Source organism: Piliocolobus tephrosceles, chromosome 2 (genome assembly GCF_002776525.5).
Source record: "Piliocolobus tephrosceles isolate RC106 chromosome 2, ASM277652v3, whole genome shotgun sequence".
NCBI lineage: Eukaryota > Metazoa > Chordata > Mammalia > Primates > Cercopithecidae > Piliocolobus > Piliocolobus tephrosceles.
Window position 1 is genome coordinate 114,046,609 of NC_045435.1, and position 14,116 is coordinate 114,060,724.

Below are 14,116 nucleotides of genomic sequence, written 5' to 3' on the forward strand. Positions count from 1 at the left end.
AAGAAGACAAACGTTTTCCCCAAGAAGTGAAATTTAGTCATCATATTCAGTGTACTTTGTAAAAGATTGATTATACTACTATAATCAATGGCAGTATAGAGTAGTAAAACCATAACTGGACTATTTTTATTATGTTCAAAAACAGACAAAACTAAACTGTGGTATTAGAAACCAGAAGAGTCACTATCTATGGTGAATGAAATGGAATGGAAATTAGAAGGGGTTTCTGGGGTGCTAAGATTTTGTTTTTTTATTGGGGTGGTGGTTATTCTGATGCGTTCACATTGTGATAATTTATTGAGCACACTTCAGTTTATTCATTTTTCTGGACATACGTCATATTTCAATAAAAAGTGATACATGTATGATTTGTTAAGCTATAAAGGAAAGCAAGGGATGTTTGTCAGACAAGCCACAACAGTGGCTAGGAGGAAGATGCAGTCCTTAGCGGTACATAGATTTCTTCAAATGTGTCAATAATGTGCTGCCTAAAATGCATGGAAGGTAAAGCATGTTTATGTTTAAACATACATAATTATATATATAACATAACATGTTATATAATAGTAGTATATAACATATAACGTTAGTATAAAATAAACATATTATTATATATTTGATATATAATATACATTTATATATTCTATATAATATAGCACATATTTTACTCTAAAATATACATAGGTAGAAGCTTATGAGATCTCATAAACGGTTTTAGAGTAAAATATTTAAAATTATTTTCTTTAAAAGAGAACAAATACAAAACTTTATAAAAATGTATGTATACAATGATGGATTTTAAATACTGTTTGTGGAATGTTTTTAAAGGATTGATTCTAGAACCTTCGTATATTTGATAGTATTTCTAACTTTCATTTCTTTACTGTTTGCAGTTAATGTTCATGTTCTGCTATGCAATTATTTATATGCACGTTTCTCTAATTTTTTTAGATTTTCATGGATGTATAGTTTAAACAACAAAAAGTCTATTTAAAACTGTAGCAGTAGTCTGCAGTTCTAGCAAAGAGGAAAGTTGTAGGGTTAAACTTTATATTTTCTTTCTTACAGAGGCTTCTAAAAAGGTATTTTTATGTTCTTTTTAACAAATATTGTGTACAACGTTTAAAACATCAATACTTGGATCAAAATAAGACCCAGCTTATTTTCTGCTTGCTGTAAATTAAGCAAACATGCTATAATAAAAACAAAATGAAGGAAAAAAAATGTATGTATAAAGTCTATATTGTATCTGTGTAGTTTTGTGTGAAAGAGACAGAATGGTATGATTTTTTTTAAAATCTATTCATAGCGAAGAAACTGCAAAGATATACATTAAAATGTTCTTCGTGCCTGTCTTTAGAATACAAATAATTTTTATTTTATGTACATCTTTCTGTATCTTCTAAATTATTTTAATGATCATATTGCTTTTAGAATCTGAACGGAAAAATGTAAATAACCTTGTTTTTATTATTGGAAACATCAGGTGCAACTCAAGAAGAAAGACTAGGGAGGTGCCAGTGACCCGCGCCACTTGTGGGCCCCATGGGCCGCGTGGCACGGGACGTTTCAAGTCCGGGCGTCACCGCGTGCACGCAGCCTGACCAGGCCTCGCAGTGGGACGTTGGGAGCCCGGTGTTGGCAGATGCTGTGGCTGGGAGGAGTCCAGAGCCTCGCCCCGTCCCCGCGGGGCTGAGCCACAACTGCTTAGGTAGGAGGAGAATCACTCAGGTCTGCCCAGTTAAAGCCTTTCTCGTTCAGTGGCTGGGTGGGAAGGAAGGGAGATGACCCTCACGTGAAGCTGGAGTAAGTTGGGAAAACAGGAGCTCCTTTCTTCCTGCCCATCTGAGGAATGAGGAATGTTGCTTATAAAAAGCACTAGTAAGTAACCAAGAAATCATCTCCTGCAGGCAATTAGAAGACAGGTAGTTCCAAAGTGGTTCCCTGTCTGCTGCACAGGCTCACCCTATCCTTCCCTACTCTGGTGAGAAAGTAAAGACTGATATCGCACTTGGTTTCCCAATAACAGATTTTTTGTTTTGTTTTGCTTTATTCTAACATACATTCCCTAATAAAGTGTATAATTTGAGGGCATCTTCTAGTCAAGTGGGATTTGATGACTCCTAATTCGGAGTTCACATTTTATCATTTGTGATGTGGGTTGTCGTCTCCTTAACCCATAATATTACTGTGGATTGAAGACATTGAATGTCAAGGAGTAGGATGTTAGGGAGAGAAACAATCCAAGCTCCCTGTAAGAAAGACATAGACCATGTCATCATTTCTGTATGCTAACATCACACCTGGCATAAAATGCGTGCTCTGAAATGTTTGATGTTTGAATGAGCAAATGAATGACTGAATGTCTTTCACAAGGACCTTGCCATTCAAAGGTTAGTCAGCGTGAACAATTAAAAATAGGTTCAAAGTTTGTTTAAAATTTGCATTTTATATTTATTACCCATTAAAAGTTAATAAGTGTCAGTAAAGGTCTCTGTTTTTGAAGCACCAGGGAAGTGTTTACCATTTTTAGTAAGCCTTAGTTTGAAATAAATGCATGAAAACTTTGTATCGTAAGCGGTTTTGTTTAACCCTTTATGATTAAATTTAATGTACTAACAGTATTATAATACAAACTACCCTAAGTTCATTAAGTTGTTCATCTTCTGAGCGGTGAAACCAGCACCTTGGAAATTGATTATGACTTAACAGAAAGCAATAAATGAGCATGAACTCTGAGACACAGAACCTTAAAATGATCTCCAGGCATAAACCCACAGTTAATCCTTACTCCAGGAGTTTAATGTTGTTGTTTGTTTGTTTTTGAGACAGAGTCTTGCTCTGTCGCCCAGGTTGGAGTGCAGTGGTGCCATCTTGGCTCACTGCAGCCTCCACCTCCTGGGTTCAAGCTATTCTCCTCCCCAGCCTCCTGAGTAGCTGGGATTACTGGCATGTGCCACCACACCAGCTAATTTTGTATTTTTAGTAAAGACGGGATTTTGCCATGTTGGCCAGGCTGGTCTCAAACTCCTGACCTCCATCAATCTTCCTGCCTCAGCATCCCAAAGTGCTGGAATTACAGGCGTGAGCCACCGCACCCAGCTGTTTTTTCTAATTAAGATGCACAGTGACTGAAGCTACATTCCTCTACGTAGATTTTGGCTGCAAGTTGTTTTTTTGTTGTTGTTATTCCTTTTATGTGACACATCATTTTGAAATAAATGAATAGGTACCCCAACAATTGTAGGCCATAGTAACAAAAGCAATGCAAACACCATATGCTCAAGGGTTTTTAAATCCTTTTACATCAGAAAGCCTGGAGTATTGTCTTTCAACTAGTGTGGAATATATTGAGTCATCTTCTTGGAAAGTAACGTTCAAGTTGTAACATTTTGCACTCACGAAGAGCTTCTGAGTTTTTTTAGGGATGTTATAAAATAAAATATTACAGCAGTCTAGCTTAAACATAGAAAAATAAAGACTATAATTTATCATACCTCTAGCTAAATTTCAAAATATACACAATGAATGAACATGAGCCATCTGTCTAATAGAGCATTTTTGTAATTGTCTAATATTTTAAAAAATTGCTGAACAATAATAACAGCAATAACAAAAACGATGATAATGATAGAACAATAGTTAACATTTATTGAGCGCTTACTATTTTCAGGCAATCTTCCTATATTACTCTTCTCAGCAATTACGTGAGGAAGATATTAACTCCATTTTATAAATAAGAAAACAGAACCCAATGGCTATGACTGATATCAGAATTCCAATTCTCTATATAATGGGGAAAATTATTGTAAAATTAATGGAAGGTAAAGATTCAGCTTTAGCTTTACATTTTAGAAAGCCTCCAGAAGTAAATGTATTTACATACTCTATGATGTAATATACATTTATGTACACCTATGTACATCTATCCTGAAATGGGCAGAATTCATGTATTTGAACCACTAATATTTCACGATTTAGGCAACTTTGAAAGGTAATTGAGTTGATTTGATACAGGATAGGTGTTAGAAAGCGTCTCTTTAACCTTTGTAAGTAGAAACTGAAGCTGAAGTCACACTGTCATCTAGAATTGCATGAGAAGTGGAAAACTGATATGGTTTTAAGTAGGCCATTTAAAAGGAAATGTTTCAGGAAGACTTGTATTATAATTACTGAGTAGAAATCAGCTCCTGATTTCAATTTCTTTTCATAGACAAATTATTTATTCTGTCTTGCTGTTTATTTTAGATTTACCTAAATAAGTTCTGCATGTGCCTTTCAAAAATAAGCTTTATTTTATGGAATCAAAGTTAAGGAAGATGAATATCTTACAGAGGAAGGGAATTGTATATAACTCTGAGCTGATGTTTTTAAAATGTTTGAAAATACCCAGTTGAAAATATTGGCCTCACTTTTCTTCAAGGACCGTTAGCTCATTACTTATTAGGAAGATAGCTCCACGTGTTAGCTTAAAAGTTACTGGCACTCAACCTGGTCTGTATTTCTCTGCCAGAGTAACTTTCCTTAGGAAATTCCACATTGTGGGTGTTCGTCTGCTTTCACATGCATGAATGCTTCAGTGCTCTCCCACCGGTTCTCAATTAAATTCCTATTAGCCAGCATAACTCAGGCAGAAGAATTCAATGCTGTCTTGAATGATCACTGAAGTTATAGCTTGAGAAGACATCGCATTATCACCCATCCACACGCCACCCCCCCGCCCGCGAACACCAAGAAAAAAAGTATGCATTTAACTTGTTAGAAATCAGCTCAATTTTGTTAACTTGAAGATGTAAGGAGCAAAAACATGATATAAATCACTTCTTATTCCTGTTGAACAGACATTTGGAAACCTAAGTTTAAGGTGAAGAAAGAAAGGATTGCAATAGTCCTCTCTAACATACATTCCCAAACATAATACATCTGGTCTCTTCTTTAGGGAGAGGTGTGTCTCTCTCTCTCTCTCTCTCTCTCTCTCTCTCTCTCTCTCTCTCTCTGTGTGTGTGTGTGTGTGTGTGTGTGTGTGTGTGTGTGTGTTGAGAGTCCATGGGATCCCCCTCAGAGAAGGAGATAATGGAGGAATAAACACATAGAAGGCATCTGAACCTTCTTAGGTATTGGGGCCAAGGCTTAATTAAAGGCTTTCAAAAGTTCCAATCTCTCAGTTAATTTCCTCACCCTTTATATTTACTGATGTAGTTAACAGTGAGGCAACATGTTAAACATGAGAGTCATTACCAGATTGAAAGAAAAGACTTGAAATACATTAAAATTGACACCACTTATGCGTGTAGAAAATGAGGAAGTTCTAGTGTTCATAGAAGCTTTCTCTTCAGCGGCTGCTATTTCTTTTCCTGTTTTCCTCCCATAGATCCTGCCTTCCGTGGACCTGTGACTCTGTCTGTTGTTACAGAATTTGTCTAACATCATAGTCATCTGATTTTGTTCTTTCTTATCTTTCAGTAGCAGGTGATCATTTCTGTTCTCCACCTATCTTTCTACCACACTAATTCGCAATTTTTTTATTCTTCCAGATCTTTCACATCCACAATAATCCTTCAAGATAATGGGATGGGATTGGGATATAATGGGAAGGAGGTGCCATTTGAAAAGAATCCCTCCGAGCCTGATTCATCTCTTCCTCTAGGCTTGAGAGTGCTGCTTCTTTCTGGGACATTCCTACCTGGTGGTGTTGCCCTAAACTGGCGTAGGGCTGATTTAGATGTACAGTGATGGCAGAGGCAGATTTATTTTGATAGCAGAACTCATCAGGCGAGCTCTTTAGGCCCCATTTCTACTAATGTTGAAATGTGGGAATGTAGAGAGGGATTATTTAAACTTTCTCATCAAATACAATTCAGTAGTGTTTTTAAATGGGTTCTTTGGATACATTTTTTCCTCTCAAGTGGTCACCATTTTTCCCTCCTTCCCAAGAGAGAGGAGAGGGAAAGCTTATTCATCTACTTGGTGGCTGCAAAGGGAAGGGGTCTTGAGTCATTGTCTTCGCTGGTTCCCACTGGCCTCTCTTGAGACCCTTCTTCTTCCCACCTTCTCCTAGGACTGGGTGTTGACTGAGGTAAGGCTGAACCTGAGGTCACTGGTCCGGTCATTAGGTCACCCTATTTTCCAATTAATATAACAAACAACTGCAGGGAGTTTGGGTCATGAGAAAGCAAGCACAGAGGTTTTATTCCTCCCTGTGCCATAGCTAAATTTAAAAAATTATGACAATAATGGGTATGATAAAATAGTTCAATTTAATGAATAAAGAAGACCTAGTATCTGACAGCACAAGAGGGTGACTACAGTCAATAATAATTTAACTGTATATTTAAAAATAACTAAAAGAGGATAATTGGATTGTTTGTAACACAAAGGATAAATCCTTGACCATGACATGATTTTTACACATTACATCCCTGTGGCAAAACATCCCATGTACTCCATAAATATATACACCTACTAAGTCCCCACAAGTAATAAAAATAAAAAAATTATTTTTAAAAAGATAGCATAAAAATAAAAGTAAAAAAAATAATAATTATGACAATGAAAGCGAGCAACTGCTACATGTCCAGGGCAGTTTGCCCTGGTTTTTAGAACCTTCAGAAATGTAATCAGGGAATCTCTTTCAGTGTATCTACCATACACACAGTCTGATAATTTCCAAGTCACTAACGTGAACTGCATTTCATTTGTTTTGTGTGGTTTTACCCTCCTGGAGAATTTTGAAGCAAACACCTCCTAACTATCAAATCCTTACCCTGACTTCTTGCTCATATTCTTAGACAATGCAAAGATAGTAGGTAAGGGAGTAGGGGCCATGTGTTTAGGGAAAACTTGCCTCAGGTAAACTCAGAGTCTTTGTATGTAAAATTTCAAGCTGTCTTGACCTGTGATTTTCTTACTGTAAACTTTCCATCAATACATAACATACATTTGGTAAAAGGCACAAATGAAGACAGATTTAATCAAATAAACACATTGGTGTAACCAGCTCTCAGATCCAGAAATGATGGTACCAGTTAGCCCAGGAGCTGCCCCTGCTCCATTCTAGTAACCACTCAGCATCTCAAGGGCGACCACAAATCTGACATCTAACACCACAAATTAGTTTTGCCTAAATTTGATCTTTATTTAAATGAATCATACAATATGTATTCCTTTGTATCTGGCTTCTTTCACTCCATGTTTTATTTGTAAGATTCTTCCATGTGGTTGCTTATAGTTGTAGTTCCTTTATTCTCACTGCTAATAATATTTTTCCATTGTATAAATATACCACACTATTTTTATCTTTTCTATGATTCATGGGCATTTGGAATGTTTTCAATGTTATTATGTTATTAGGTTGTTGTGAATAGTGCTACTGTGAACATTCTAGTATGCATTTCTGCTGGGTATATAGGAAAAAAATCTGCCAGTACAGAGTATAGGAGGAAGCAGATGCTCTCAAACAGCTTTCCAAATTGGTTGTACCATCTTACATTTATATCTGCTTTGTGTAAAAAATCCACTTATGCCATATACTTGCCAATACTAGGTATTGTCTGTCTTCTTAATTTTAGCCTTCTGGTGGATTTGTTGTGATATCAACCTGTGGTTTCACTTTGCATTCCATTGATGACTAATGGGAGTTAATAACTCTTTCATGAATTTACTGACCATTTGGAGATCATCTTTTATGATATGTGTATTAAAATGTTTAGTCCATTTCTCTACTGGGTCTTTTTCTTCTGTCTTCTTTCATAGAAGTCCTTTATGGGGCCAGGTGCAGTGGCTCAAGCCTGTAATCCCAGCACTTTGGGAGGCCGAGGTGGGCGGATCACGAGGTCAGGAGATTGAGACCATCCTGGCTAACACGGTGAAACCCCATCTCTACTAAAAATACAAAAAATTAGCCGGGTGTGGTGGCGGGCGCCTGTAGTCCCAGCTACTCGGAGGCTGAGGCGGGAGAATGGCGTAAACCCAGGAGGCAGAGCTTGCAGTGAGCTGAGATCGCGCCACTGCACTCCAGCCTGGGCCATACAGCGAGGCTCTGTCTTAAAAAAAAAAAAAAAAGAAGAAGTCCTTTATGGATTCTGGATACAAGTCCACATCAAATATATGTACTACAGATATTTTCTTTTATTCCATGAATTGTCATTTCATTTTTAAAGATGTGTTTTGTTTTGATGAACAAAAATTGTTACATATAATGTAATCCAATTTATTATTTTTATGTTCTGTTCAAGAAATCCTTGCCTATCCAAGTCATAAAATTATCCATTTTCTTTTAAAAGCATTAATGTTGTTTTTTTAACATTTACTTTTGCAATGCATTTGGAATTGATTTTTGTGCATTATGTAAGATAAGTAGCAAAATTTATTTGCTGCATTAGATTTAGGCCAGCCTCATTTATTTAAAAAGCCATCATTCTAGTTTTTGACTTATTCTGTTTTCTGTTGCTATAGAAGAATACCTGAGACTGGGTAATTTATTTTAAAAAGAAGTTTATTTGGCTTACAATTCTGGAGGCTGAAAAGTCCAGGAAACATGGCACCAGCATCTGCTGTTTCTGGTGAGGAACTCATGCTGCATTACCACCTGGCAAAGAAGCAAAGAGGAAGCAGACATGCAAAAGGAAGACCAAACATGAGAGGCAGACTTGCTTTACAATGGCTTTTTCTTTTTCTTTTTTTTTTTTTTTTTTTTTTTTGAGGCAGAGTCTCGCTCTGTCACCCAGGCCGGAGTGCAGTGGTCCAGTCTTAGCTCATTGCAACCTCCACCTCCCGGGTTCAAGTGATTCTCCTGCCTCAGCCTCCTGAGTAACTGGGATCACAAGAACTTACTCCCTCACTCACTCAGCATTAATCTATTCATGACTCAGACACCTCCCACTAGACCTCACCTCCCCACACTGCTGCATCAAGGTGAAAATCAGGCTTCCAACACATGAACTTTTAGGGGACATGCTTAAGCCACAGCACCCCCATTGCATGCCAGGGTAACTCTTGTCATAAATTAAATGAACATGTATATGTAGGTCTACTACTGGACTTTTTCTTCTTTTTAGGTGGTGTAATTTATCCTTGCATCAAAGCCATGCTGCCTTCCTTATTATAGCTTTATTTATAGTAATTCTCAATATCTGGACAAGTCTGTCAGCTTTGTTCTTCTTCAAGATTAACATGGCTATTCTTGGCCCTTTTTATGTCCATATAAAATGTGAAATTTGTTGTGGCTTGACTTATGAGTGAGCTATGGTCAATTTTGGTAAAAGTTTCAGGTGCACTTGAAAAGAATGTACATTCTGATGTTCTTTGTTGCAGGATTTGACATCTGTCTATTGAGTCAAGTTTGTGGCTTATGTTACACAGATCTCCTATGTTCTTGAAAGTTTTCTTTCCTTTTTCCTTTCTGTATTTTTTTGTCTGAAATTCCATCAGCCATTGACAGAAGTGTGTTACAATTTCCCACTATAATTGGAGATTTGTCAATTTCTCCTTTTATTCGTCAATTTTTATATTTTATGTACTTAAAAGCCGTGTTATTCACTGAAGACAGATTTAAATTGTTCTATCTTCTCCTTGTATAGTCCCCTGTCACATCCTTAGGGATGAGGGGACATAAACAAGTAAGTAACTTGGGAGCTCAGAGGAGATCCTGCAAGGCTAAGATTCAGATCTCTGAGGAGACAGTGTGGCCGGGAGAAGTCACTGAGATAGGGTTTGCTTGTCTCAGAACTAGGAAAGAAACATGGCTGTGGTGACGAAGAAATTTGACAAAAGAATGCACTGACTCTGCAGGCCACCACCGCACCTGTAAAGGCTGCCTGGACCCCTACAAACAGAAGCATTTGCTGCTGGCGGAAACAGAAAATTCCAAGAAGGAAATGTCCCTTCTTCCTCTTTCAGCTTTGCAGTGTTTCTCCAGTACCCTCTATTGGCAGAGCCTAACTTTCAACCAGCTGGAAAAATAAAAATGTAGTCTGCAGATTTCAGTTCCAATATCACTATACAGAGTGATGGGTAGGTTTGGAGCTGAGGAACAATAAATTAATAACTAACATACCTTCTGTATTTCTAGTAATGCTTCTTTCCATAAAGTCCACTTTGATTATTAGTTAGCCATCCCTTATCTTGGTTGATGTTTGCATGCCATATCTTTCTTCATGGTTTCATTTTCAACTTCTCTGTGTTCTCATACTTAAGGTGTATCTTTTCTAAGCACTATAGAGTTGGGGTTAGTAATTCTTTTTTTTTTTTTTTTGAGACAGAATCTTGCTCTGTCACCCAGGCTGGAGTGCACCAATGTGATCTTGGCTCACTGCAGCCTCCGCCTCCCAGCTTCAAGAGATTCTCCTACCTCAGCCTCCCGAGTAGCTGGGATTATAGGCATGCACCACTATGCTTGGCTAATTTTTGTAGTTTTAGTAGAGAGGGGATTTCGCCATATTGGCCGGGCTGGTTTCAAACTCCTGACCTCAAGTGATCCACCCACCCCAGCCTTCCAAGGTGCTGAGATTACAGGTGTGAGCCACTGCACCCGGGCAGGGTTAGTAATTTTTTCCTGGGAGACCATCTTGGTCTCCAAATTAGAATATTTATTTCTATTAAATCTGAAGTAATTGCTGATAGATTTTGGTTTATGTATACCACATTGCTATCTGTTTTTTATTTGGTCCCCTTTATTTCTCACCTTTTTGGGTTTAATTCAAAAATATTTTTTATATTAATTTGTTAATTATATATTAGTTTATATTTCATATTTCCCAGATTTTACCTTAGAAATTACAACATGAATCCCTGACTTCTTCCAATCTAATACAAATAATTATTTTTACCAAACCCCTAATAATTTTATAACATTAGAATACTTTAACTCTGTTTACCCTCTCCCATCTTTTGCATTATTGTTGTCATTCTTTTTAGTTTTGCCTAGGTTTTAAATCCTGTGGAGTTATTTCTATTATTGTCTGTTACTGCAGTCACGTAAGAGCAGTCAATGTTTACTTCTATGTGTATATTCTCACACATTTACTTTTACTATTACTCTTCAATTCCTCCTGGAATTCTCTTTTGCTTTTGCTTTTGCTTCATTCTCTGTGTTCCTTCTAGGGCTCCAACTGTACTCTGTTAAGACCTTTTCACTATGTTTCACATGTTTCCAAAGGTTTTTTAAATAATATTTTTCATTATTTTACTTTTCTGCTTAAATTTAGATGTATTCTATTGCTGTTTCTTGAGTTTACTAAATCTGTCTTCTGCTGTATCTGATGTGTTGTTTAATACATCTAATGAGTACATTTCCGATAGTATATTTCTCAACTCTAGAATTTGTTATTCTTTTTATAGAGTGTAATACTCTGGTAAAGTTCTTTATCATTTCTCACTCTCTTGTCATAAATATATTAATTAGAGTTGTTTTAAAATTCCTTGCCCAGCTCTAATAGCTTGATCTGCCGTGGGTAGGTTTCTAGTGTCTACTTTTTCATTTGGTTTTTCTACTGTTACCTTGAGATGTTTTATTTTTGCATACTTAATGATTTTCCATTAAGTAATGAAGAGTGTGCGTAGAAAATTATAGAAAATCCCCATGATGCATCTTCCGCCATAATGGATGTATCCTTCCTTCCAGTGGGCAGATAACATGGCACTTTATCTTAATTTAATCAGGGACTGTTTCATATTGAGGCTGAGTCGCAACTCTCAAAAAAGTCTACCTCTGGTCTACCCTGGTTCTCAAGAGTTTCAGCTGAAAGTGTGGTGTTTCTCCAAAGCCCTTTCTCCTGTGGGTCCCTGTCTTGTAAGACTGCAAAAAAATTTATCTTCCTTTCAGAGGCTTTCCACTTTGCCATCCTGCCCCATGTATGCCCAGAAATTGGCATTCTTTTCTGAGTGGTAAAAGAGCTGTGTGCTTGAGGCTCCCCACATGTTTGCCCAAAGCTGTACAGGTTTCAACATTACCCACCAATGACTCTCCTTCAGTGAAATGTTGAGATGCTCACACTCTTCCCCATGCCTACAATTAGCAGATGCCCCCAGAAGATGCCCCTGTCAAAGTCAGCTCACTTTGATGAGGGAGTTGTACCCTCTCCACAGCCTTCTCAGCTATATTCAAACAAATGATTTGGTCTTTTATTCTGCTTTTCTGTTAGTTTTCAACAGAAATTCTGATCTATTACTCCATCCCACTCATAAGCAGAGTATAATGCGTAACTGTTTGAATGATGTATTTTGTTAGGTTCCGCTTGTTAAAATAGTAAATTTTAAAGTATGTCTTTGTTTTAAAGTTTTGCACAAACCAAAATATTTTTTTCCAAGTAGTTCTTTGGCTTTACGGTTTTCTTTGGCTGAGATCAACTGGGGAAATATTAGTGGATGATTAATATGCAATCAGTCTTCAAATATTTCTATATTCCTTAAACCTGTAAATCGTCATTAAATGTAATTGAAACATGATTGAAGAAGTAAAAAATTATATTTCTAAACTATTTTGATAATTCCTCTGTCTTAATTCCAAAGTTAATTTTTCTCACAGACAAATGCATTTCCACAAAATAAGTATCATTACTTACCCTAGAAAAAGATTCAGAAGAAATATTCAAATAATAGTACTAAAACACCATACAAGTAAGAAATTATTATTTTTTGCCTAGGATGAGTATATACAAATTCCAAATGATTACATTTGAAAGCACTTTATAATTATATTATCTTTAATATAATATCAAAACAAGAATCTTGCAAAGAATTAGGTGAGCCCTACTTTTGGCTCAGCTGTTTATGACAGGAAGTGGCTTGACAGCATATGTAGATAAACAGATCATTTTTTACTATCTGTCTCTACTAGGTTCTGTAATAAGTGCCATCAACATTGTGCTATTTATCCTCAGGCAAATCATATGGAAAAATCTCAACCAACTGTTTCTCAAGTCTTAAAAATGAGCGTTTATTCTGCAACTTGTAAAAGGAAGGACAGTGTGGGGGTTAAGTTAAAATGCACTGTAATCTCTTATAAAATATTAAAATGACAATGGTGAAAGCTGTATTATACGAGATGTTTAGGAATTATAGAATTTTTTTTTTTAGACAGAGTCTCACTCTGTCACCAGACTGGAGTTCAGTGGCACAATCTCGGCTCACTGCAACCTCTGACTCTCAGGTTCAAGTGATTCTCCTGCCTCAGCCTACCAAGTAGCTGAGACTACAGGCACACACCACCACACCCAGCTAATTTTTGTATTTTTAGTAGAGATGAGGTTTCACCATGTTGGCCAGGATTGTCTTGATCTCTTAACCTCATGATCTGCCGCCTTGACCTCCCAAAGTGCTGGGATTACAGGTGTGAGCTACCGCACCTGGCCAATTACAGAAGTTCTATGCTCATCTTTACCTGTCTCCATTCCACTGCAAAATATACTTTACAGTGATATGTAGTGATCTAAGATGAAAATAAACATCCAATTCAACCTCCGCAGAAAATAATTACGGAGGAGTCTCATCTTCACGCCTCAGGTTCTATTTGTGAGGTAATGGAAAATACTATTCGTTCATTCCCCATTGTGTACCCATTCCAGTGGATCATGCATTATTTGCTTGGTGTATGATAACACTGGAAGGTGTGTCAGCCATCCCTGTTTGTGATAGGTGTTCTCCAGTTGTACAGACTATTCTTCAGGACACAAAATCCTCAGGGAACAAATGTCTTGACTCAACTTTCATGTAAATATTAATTGCCAACTTAGTATTTTTAAGAAGAAAAATTATGCAGGTGAGTGTTTATGTATAAACAGTTTCACAGTGTAAAACAAGGCACCAATAATTAAACATTATTAGTATGTTTTATGTATAAATATTATATATAAATATATATATACACAGTGAATACATAGAAGTCTGCACATGCAGTAGAATATATAGAGAGCACAATATTTAACACCATAAGAACTGTCCTCTATAGAGAACTGAGTGGGCCAGATGATGCATTAGTTCTTAACACATGTTATTTTGTCAATCATTCAATCATCTCTATGAGGAATTAGTTAGTATTCATGTTGTTTGGATAAGGAAACCAAGATACATAAAAGTTAAGTAACTTGCTGAAAGTTTCTTTAGCAAAGAAAAGACAGAG

General features: G+C 36.7%; 1 protein-coding gene across 1 annotated transcript in view; it reads left to right on the plus strand.

The window, feature by feature from the left end:
• The first annotated feature begins 1,578 nt into the window (after positions 1–1,578).
• Positions 1,579–14,116, plus strand: part of SPATA16 (spermatogenesis associated 16) — a 254,621-nt gene continuing 242,083 nt past the window's right edge. The window contains exon 1 of the mRNA XM_023213519.2: positions 1,579–1,711. The gene's annotated coding sequence lies outside the window, so the exon portion shown is untranslated. The remainder of the gene's footprint in view (positions 1,712–14,116) is intronic.